The sequence below is a fragment of the Prunus mume genome, linkage group LG5 (assembly GCF_029339155.1).
Source record: "Prunus mume cultivar Tortuosa linkage group LG5, ASM2933915v1, whole genome shotgun sequence".
Lineage (NCBI taxonomy): Eukaryota > Viridiplantae > Streptophyta > Magnoliopsida > Rosales > Rosaceae > Prunus > Prunus mume.
Genome location: NC_142702.1, coordinates 9,885,277 through 9,895,126, shown reverse-complemented (window position 1 = coordinate 9,895,126; position 9,850 = coordinate 9,885,277).

The following is a 9,850-nucleotide window of genomic DNA, read 5'->3' as shown; positions in this document are numbered from 1 at the left end:
ATCTTGTCTTTACACTCACTTGTTGCAGGAAATCTTTTGGAGATCTTTTGGACACTCCAGGTGCATTCCTTCCTCACCCTTGTCTTTTATTCACATTTTTTCTATTTTGCCTATTCACATTGAGGACAACTGTTAGAATTCTAGTTGGGGGTAACGTAAATTTGTTTTTTTTTTTGTTGTTTTTGTTGTTTTTGTTTTTTGTTTTATTTATTTTTCTTTATGAGGTTAGACATTTGTGATGTTGTTAACTTTACATTACCTTCTCAATCCTTATACCTACTGTCGTCAATTTGAAAGCACTAAACTTACATGTTGATTTGATATTCATGAGTGATTTTAAGATTCAGAACACGTGAGCAATATGATAAGTATCCTGATTTTGAGTCTTTTTCATTATTTCTGGTTAGTGGATAATTCATGAGTTACACTTTGAAATTTGCACAAGCACACTAACACTTTTAAGGGGAGTAAGCTTAGAAACCAGTTGTATTCAATCTTTTGTTCAAGTGTTAGTGGATGAACTTACTCTTGACTAACCTTGGTGTAAAAAAATAATAAATAAATAAATTTATATATATGTATATTGTTCTATCCAAGATTTTACTTAGTAACCGGGCCTCTTGCCTAATCAGCAGTGAGTGTTCGCGTCAAATGGTGGAGTTTTGGTGTGAAATATTGTGTGACTAGTTTAGCTTCGTAGCCTTTTTAATACGAGTTATTAAGCTCATACGGGTGTCTTTTCACCTAATGCCTTAAAACCTTTGGGTTTGAGAGTCATTGGCCTAACGCTCGCTACATGGGTAAATTAGAAAGCTTAATGGAGTTAGACATTGCACAGTCCGCAAAAAAAAAAAAAAAAAAAAAAGGAGAAAAAAAAAGAAAAAAAAAAAGGGTTTGTTTTAGGTAAGAGAGTCTGAAAATCCTTGTTATAAGGAGGTTGGTATGATTGGAATTGAGCTTGTGTCACATGATTGTGTTAGTTCACTCTACACTAAAGGAAATTTGTGAAAGGTTTATTAACTTGTTATAAATGATTTGGACCTTGAGTTGGGATGAACTTGGAATTTTGGATAAGTGTTCTCTCTTTTAACATTGTTCATGAGTTGAAAATCAAAGCTTTGTTATGTGTTATTTTTATGGATGACAGTGGGTGTTGGATTTATTTTCAAAGTTTTGACCAAGCAAATTGTTTTAACCTCATACTTCGATGTTTGTGGGTATCATCCCTGGAAACCCTCACGAGACTATAACTCGTCCTCTCTGGGTAACTTTGAGGTTTAAAGGCTTGTTGCATACACTCAATGCAATCGAGTTCCCTGCGAAAGTGGCTTGTTTATTTTTATTCTTTTTTGTTTTTTTTGTTTTCTTGTTTTTGTGGTTGAACTAGAGTTTCCTTTGAGACGCTTGAATTGCTTGGCTCTAGCAATAAGCTGGTTGGGAGGTGTGATAATAGCTGTGAAGTGCATCATTTATGTCCCTAAAATATACCCTTAGAGCTTATTTACTTACTAATTTATTTATTTTGGTCTACTATATTTTTAATTGGTCAAATAAAGTTTAATATTAATTTGCATTGACTTTTGCCCATTCTATGTAGGCAAATAATATTGGAATTATATGGGCAGATTATTGGATTGCAAAAGAGATGAAGTAAGAGAGAAAACTAAGTTAATTGATTGGAGACTCATCACGTGCTGAGTAGGAGACCATGACTTATCAAAAGAGGAAGCTAACGTGCATGCATAGGACTGTGGAGAAGTTAAATTCAAGGAGAAAATAACTCCTAAGGGATTAGGGTTTCACTGATATAAAAGGGAGCTACTTGCTGTGTCTCAGGGATTCTGCTTTTTGGCCCAAAACACTTTGTTTTTCTAGAGTTATTGTTCTTTGTTATGGAGAACTAACTCCCTAGCTAAGGCTAGGGGGAAAGCCTTTGAGATATTATGTGGTTTTGTTAGTTTGATTTTGATGGAGCTTCAATGTTAAATTCTTATTTTTGGATTTGTTCAATTTAATTTTAGTTTTTCTCTTTGTTCATAGGTTCAGTCAAGCTTTTCCTATAGTTTAGTAAAAACATTCATGCTTTTGAGATTTGAGAAAAATTAGTAGATTACTTTGATTTCATTGAAATTATTTCTTGATAGGTTGTTGCTGTAGGTACAGGTTATACTTGAAATTCTCTCTAAACGAAATTAAATTGGATTTTAATTGTGAACAATCATAGTGAGAATCAAACTAATGGGATTACATATGTATTTTGAAGGTGGAACCCCGACGTCTTAGTGTTTTATTATCATTGAACTTTCTTCTAATCTTTTAATCACATTCTTCTTGTTGCAGTTATCTTACATATTTTGTGCACTTTAACACCGCTCTCTGTGGATACGATACTCGACTTACGAGATTTACTATTGCGCGACACCTGCACTTGGGTTTAGCAAGCACAGAACGAACTTCGATTTACGAACCTGAACTATCCGATTTCGTGGACCAATCGATATCGGATTGAGTTCAAAACTTCGGGAACATCATAACATGGTAGAAGGAATCATTTGGTAGGTTTGGAGTGAAATAAAATCTCAAGAACTACTCAAAACACCAACCACTTCATTTTAGAACCAACTTTGTACGAATATGATATGTTCGATTTCATGGACCAATCGATATCAGATTTAGTCCAAAACTTAGGGAATATCGTAAGGTTGTGGGAAGAGTCATTTGGTGAGTTTCGAACGTGTCCGATTTTCATGGACCAATCGATATCAGATTTAGTCCAAAACTTGGGGAACATCATAATACTGTGGGTGGGGTCATTTGGGGCGTTTTGAGTGAAATCCAATTGCTAAAACTATGCAACACACCAAGAAGTCCATTTCAGAACGAACTTCATACGAACCTTTATTGTCCGATTTCATGGACCAATAGAAATTAGATTGAGTCCAAAACTTGAGGAAGATCATAATGTTGAGGGAGTAGTCATTTGGTGAGTTTTGAGTGAAATCCAATGGCTTGAGAAATAACTAATGCACAAATTAAACCCTATAAATCATGCAATCATAGTACGAGTAAGTACGGATCGTGCTATTCCAGGGAGTAGGAGGGATGCTAATCAACACAAATTAAACTTATTAAACTTGAAACTAAGTTAAGGAAACAATGATTTAGGGGAATTCTGACGATTTAGACTAAAGTAAGACTGACAGTAGCAAACAACTAAGTTGTGAATGAAATATGGATTAAGGGATAGCTAGAGGATTCTTCTCCACACATGGAACATATGCACACAAATCGATCTCCAGTTACTCTTTCTATAAAGTATGAATGACAAAGCCCCAAATTAATTGTGAATGCACTAATTAACTCTCAGATTTTCCTAAGTTCATTGAATTGGACTCAGCGACGCAATCAAATTATCCTTATCAAGTTCCCTATATGAACAGCATGATAGAGATACATATCAAAGATCATTAAGTTCTATGAAAATCATAAGCCTTGACAAGGCATTTGTAACTATGAAAAGCATGATACTCCTGTCAGGAATTTACTTAACGCAATCATGACTAGTGACTTTTACTACTTGTGAATATAAGTTCATAACGATTAGGTGAAATTCCCTTATATTCTAGCATCAAATCCCTGCATGCAAACTAAGTATGCATCCTTAATAAACATACAAGAATAAGTTCTCAATAAAACAGAAAAGTAAATCACATGCATACTTTATGAAACCATAACTGAAAGTAATCAGTTCATATAAAACATATGTCCATGGCTTTGAATTCACCTCTAACTAAGAAGAAATTCAGTCACGCATGTTCATAATAATTGAAAAGCAATCTAGAATAAACATTTGAACTAATCAAGGGAAGAACATTGAAAAACCCAATGGATGCAGCAGGTTCCGGCTCCAAGTTCTTCTTCCCTCTTTCTCCTTCTTGCTACGGCACAAAAAAAAAACTCCCTTCTCCTGCGACAACCCCTCCTTTATATATGTGGTAGATCTATAAAAGGGCCCAGCAGAAACCCACGAAATTAGGGTTTTTTTTGACAGATTTCTTTTGGAACAAGGATAGGGCCCAGGCGCTACCTTTTTAGGAAAGAGGTACGGCCCAATGCTTTCTTCCAGAACCATGTTTTTAGGTTTCCTAATCTAAAAATAATCCCCCCCTTTGCTGCTGGAATTTAGGTAGAATAGGATTATGATAAGGTAAAACAAAATAAAATCAGTTAGGGTTGTTTCTTCCCAGAAGCTGATTCTTGAATTAATTTCCCCATCTTTTTAGCACATTCCTAGCCTCTTCGAACTTCAAAAACGTCCATCCATCTTGGCCCATGCATATGCTATCCATTCCAAGTCCAAAACTGCTCTAAAATGCTCCAAAATGCCCCTTTCTTGCCAATCTTGCCATCTGGACCTACAATAGTACGAAAATAAGCTAAATCACTCTAATAAATGGGAATTAACTAAGTAAATGCAAAGAAATAAGATAGCAAAGTCGCATAAATATGCTCCTATCATCCAATCTCTAGAACTATGCAATACAAAAACCACTCCATTTCATAACGAACTTCGTACGAACCTAAATTGTCCGATTTCATGGACCAATCAAAATCAGATCAGATTGAGTCCAAAACTTGGGGAACATCATCATGTTGAGGGAGGAGTCAATTGGTGAGTTTTGAGTGAAATCCAATTGCTAAAACTATGCAATACACCAACCACTCCATTTCATAATGAACTTCGTACGAACATGAATTGTCCGATTTCATGGACTAGTCGATATCGGATTGAGTCCAAAACTTGGGGATCAGCGTAATATGGTGGGAGGAGTCATTTGGTGGGTTTTCAGTAAAATCCAATCTCAAGAACTATGCAATACGCCAACCACAACATTTCGGAACGAACTTCGTACAAACATGAATTGTCCTGTTTCAAGGACCAATCCATATGGCATTGATTCCAAAACTTGGGGAACATCATAATATGGTGGGACGAGTCATTTGTTGAGTTTTGAGTGAAATCCAATGTCATGAACTATGCAATACACCAACCACTCCATCTCAGAATGAACTTCGCACGAACCTGAATTGTCTGATTTCATGGACCAATCGATATCGGATTAAGTCCAAAACATGGGGAACTTCATAATGTTGTGGGAGGAGTCATTTCGTGCGTTTTGAGTGAAATCCAATGTCTAGAACTATGCAATACACCAACCACTCCATTCCAAAACTTGGGGAACGTTATATTGTTTTGGGAGGAATCTTTGGTGCGGTTTGAGTGAAATTCAATGGCCAAAACAATGCAATACACCAACCACTCCATTCAAGAACAAAATTCGTGCAAACCTGAATTGTCCGATTTCATGGGCCAATCGATATCGGATTAAGTCCAAAACATGGGGAACATCAAAATGCTGTGGGAGGAGCCATTGGTGCTGTTCGAGTGAAATCCAATGGCCAAAACTATGCAATACACCAACCACTCCATTTCAGAACGTACTTCGTACGAACCTAAATTGTCTGATTTCCTACACCAATCAATATCAAGTTGAGTCCAAGACTTGGGGAACATCATAATATGGGGGGAGGACTCATTTGGTGGGTTTGGGTGAAATCCAATCCCTAGAACTATGCAATACACCAACCACTCTGCATTTAACCCAATTGTCCGATTTCATGGACCAATCAATACCGGGTTGAGTCCAAAACTTGGGGAACATCGTAATATGGGGGGAGGAGTTATTTCTTGTGTTTCGAGTGAAATCCAATTGCTAAAACTATGCAATACACCAACCACTCCATTTCGTAACGAACTGCGATTTAACTGAATTTTCCTGTTTCTTGGACCAATCGAGATCAGGTTCCGTCCAAAACATGGGGAACATCATAATATGGGAGGAGTAGTAATTTGGTGGGTTTTAAGTGAAATCCAATGGCTAAAACAATGCAATATAGCAACCACTCCATTTCAGAACGAACTTCATATGAACTTGAATTGTTCGATTTCATGGACCAATCGATATCAGGTTGAGTCCAAAACTTAGGGAACAACATAATATGGTTGCATGAGTCATTTGGTGGGTTTTGAGTTCAATCCAATTGAGAAAACTACGCAAGACACCAACCACTCCATTTCAGAACGAACTTCGTACGGAATTGAATTGTTGGATTTCATAGACCAATCGATGTTGGATTGTGTCCAAAACTTGGGGAACGTTATATTGTTTTGGGAGGAATCTTTGGTGCGGTTTGAGTGAAATCGAATGGCCAAAACTATGCAATACACCAACTACTCCATTCTAGAACGAAATTCGTGCGACCCTGAATTGTCTGATTTCATGGGCCAAACGATATCGGACTAAGTCCAAAACTTGGGGAACATCAAAATGTTGTGGGAGGAGTCATTGGTGTTGTTCAAGTGAAATCGAATGGCCAAAACTATGCAATACACCAACCACTCCATTTAAGAACGAACTTCGTACGAACCTGAATTGTCTGATTTCCTACACCAATCAATATCGGGTCGAACCAAAACTTGGGGAACAACATAATATGGTTGCATGAGTCATTTCATGGGTTTCGAGTGAAATCCAATTGCTAAAACTATGCAATACACCAACCACTCCATTTTAGAACGAACTTCGTACGAACCTGAATTGTCCAATTTCTTGGACCAATCGAGATCAGGTCCGTCCAAAACTTGGGGAACATCATAATATGGGGGGAGTAGTCATTTGGTGGGTTGTAAGTGAAATCCAATGGCTAAAACAATGCAATATACCAACCACTCCATTTCAGAACGAACTTCATATGAACCTAAATTGTTCGATTTCACGGACCAATCGATATCAGGTTGAGTCCAAAACTTGGAGAATAACGTAATATGGTTGCATGAGTCATTTAGTGGGTTATGAGTTCAATCCAATTGATGAGTTCAATCCAATTGATAAACTATGCAAGACACCAACCACTCCATTTCAGAACGAACTTTGTACGAAACCTGAATTGTCCAATTTCAGGGACTAATCGAGACCGGTTTGAGTCCAAAACTTGGGGAACATCATAAAATGGGTGGAGTAGTCATTGGGTGGGTTTTAAGTGAAATCCAATGGCTAAAACTATGCAATACACCAACCACTCCATTTCAGAACAAATTTAAACCCAATTTCGTAATGACTTCAGATGAACTCAATTGTCCGACTCCATGGACCAATCGTTATCGGATTGAGTCCAAAACTTGGGAAACGTCATAATATGTGGGGAGTAGTCGTTTGGTGGGTTTTAAGTGAAATCCAATGGCTAAAACTATGCAATACACCTACCACTCCCTTTCAGAATGAACTTCGTACGAACCCGAATTGTCCGATGTCGTGGACCAATCGATATCGGATTGAGTCCAAAACTTGGGGAACATCACAATATGGGGCAAGTAGTCATTTGTGCGTTTTAACTGAAATCCAATGGCTAAACCTGTGCAATACACCAACCACTCCATTTCAGAACGAACTTCGTATGAACCTATATTGTCCGATTCCATGGACCAATCGATATCGGATTGAGTACAAAACTTGGTGAACGTCATAATATGTGGGGAGTAGTCATTTGGTGGGGTTTGATCGATATCGGATTGAGTCCAAAACTTGGAGAATGTCATAATATGTGGGGAGTAGTTATTTGGTGGGTTTTGTGTGAAGTCCAATTGTCACATCCCGGGATCGGCTCCGCCAGAGTCGATATTGTCCACTTTGGGCCTCTCTCTGCCCTCACGGATTTGTTTCTGGAAGCTCACAAGAAACTTCCCAGTGGGTCACCCATCTTGGGGTTACTCTAGCCCCAACTCGCTTAACTTCGGAGTTCCCATGACTAAACCGAGCTCCCAAAAGGCGTCGTGCTAGATGGATATGCGTGTGCCCATATAAGGCACATCACCCCTCTCCGTTGGTCGATGTGGGATCCTACACCAACGGCTACTACTATGCAATACACCAACCACTCCATTTCAGAATGAACTTCGTACGAACCTGAATTGTCCGATTCCATGGACCAATCGATATCATGTTGAATCCAAAACTTGGGGAACATCATAATATGTTGGGAGGAGTCATTTGGTGGGTTTTGAGTGAAATCTGATTGCTAAAACTATGCAATACACCAACCACTTCATTCCAGAACAAACTTTGTACGAACCTGAATTGTCCGATTTCATGGACCAATCAGTATCGGATTAAGACCAAAACTTGGAGAACATCATAATGTTGCGGGAGGAGTCATTTGGTGAGTTTTGAGAGAAATCCAAGTGCAAAAACTAGGCAATACACCAACCACTCCATTTCAGAGTAAACTTAGTAAGAACCTGAATTGTCCGATTTGACGTATCAATCGATATCGGACTGAGTCCAAAAGTTGGGGAATATCACAATATGGTGGGAGGAGTCATTTGATGGGTTTTGAATGAAAACCAACCGCTAAAACTATGCAACACACAACCACTCCCTTTCAAAACGAACTTCGAACGAACCTAAATTGTCCGATGTCGTGCACCAATTGATATCGGACTGAGTCCAAAACTTGGGGAACATCACAATATGGGCGAGTAGTCATTCAGATGCGTTTAAATGCAACCCAATGGCTAAACTTATGTACATGTTTGGGCCTAAAATTGACACACCCGGCCAATAAAATGAAGCCCAAAATCTAAGAAAAGCCTCAATTAAAACTCCGGGCCTCACACCATTGAGATAGAAAGGAGGAAGCCCAGAAATAGGAAACAACCCCACGTGACATCTCTGGGATGAAGGAAAGTCAACAATGGCAACTGTCATAAGAGAAGTGATTGAAAAGTTTATGCCATCAAGCTGTTCCGAAAAAAGCCTTAAAAATCAGAAGATAAAAATCCCCCTTACATATACATATATATATATATTAAATCAGAGATCTTTTTCTACTCTACAGAGAGGGTAATTCTCCCAAAGAGATAAGCAAGCTACAAGCTCAAAGAGAGATAAGCAGGAAAGTAGGGAGCTGTCCAGAAATAACCATCATGGGTGAAATCTCACAAGGGGCAGTTGAAATTAAGAAAAGAGATTAGGTTCTTTCTCAAGAAAAACAGGGAAGTGATTGCCTATCTGTTGAAAGCCTATCTGCCAAAACTTATAAAATCCTACTTTCTTTCTTTCCATTTTAAAAGAGAAAAAAGGGGGGAGATATCTTCTAAAAGAGATTTGCCGCCCATTATTAATTTTCACTATAAATACAAAGAGGAGTGAACAGGGTAAAAGACAACAAAAAATTCATCACCCAATCAAACAAAGATCCTACACAAGAAAACCACAAAAGACAAGTTCCGCAAAATCAACCAACAAGCCCACTTGAATTTCAAGTGAAACCACCAGATCAGAATTCCCAAAATCCAGATTTAAGAAGCAAGTCATTCAAAACGAGATTTCTCTCGTTACAAATTTGGTTCAGCAAAAAACCAAAACAGTGTGGTTTGAGTCTCCTCCAAATATGGAAAACCTCAATAAAATTCACAAAGGCGCCTCTAGCCCACCAAGCCCTCAAAAATACTCCCGCCTGCAGATTAAGAAAACTGCATTACGCCACTCAAAAGCTTCACAAAAGCATGAGGTACATCAAAGCTCGCCAGAATCAGCCTTCTGATCGATTTACAAGTTGAAGCTTAGCACCAAGGTTGTCAACGGTCCATCCAAGCGTTTCAAATGGGCATCTCAAATTGCACTGAACCTTCTATCTCGACGAAATAAAGTCCCACTGTCCCTTCATCTTTCTCTAGCATAAGTATTCATCATATATTTTTGTAAAAGGCAGCCCACTAAAAAAGCAGTTT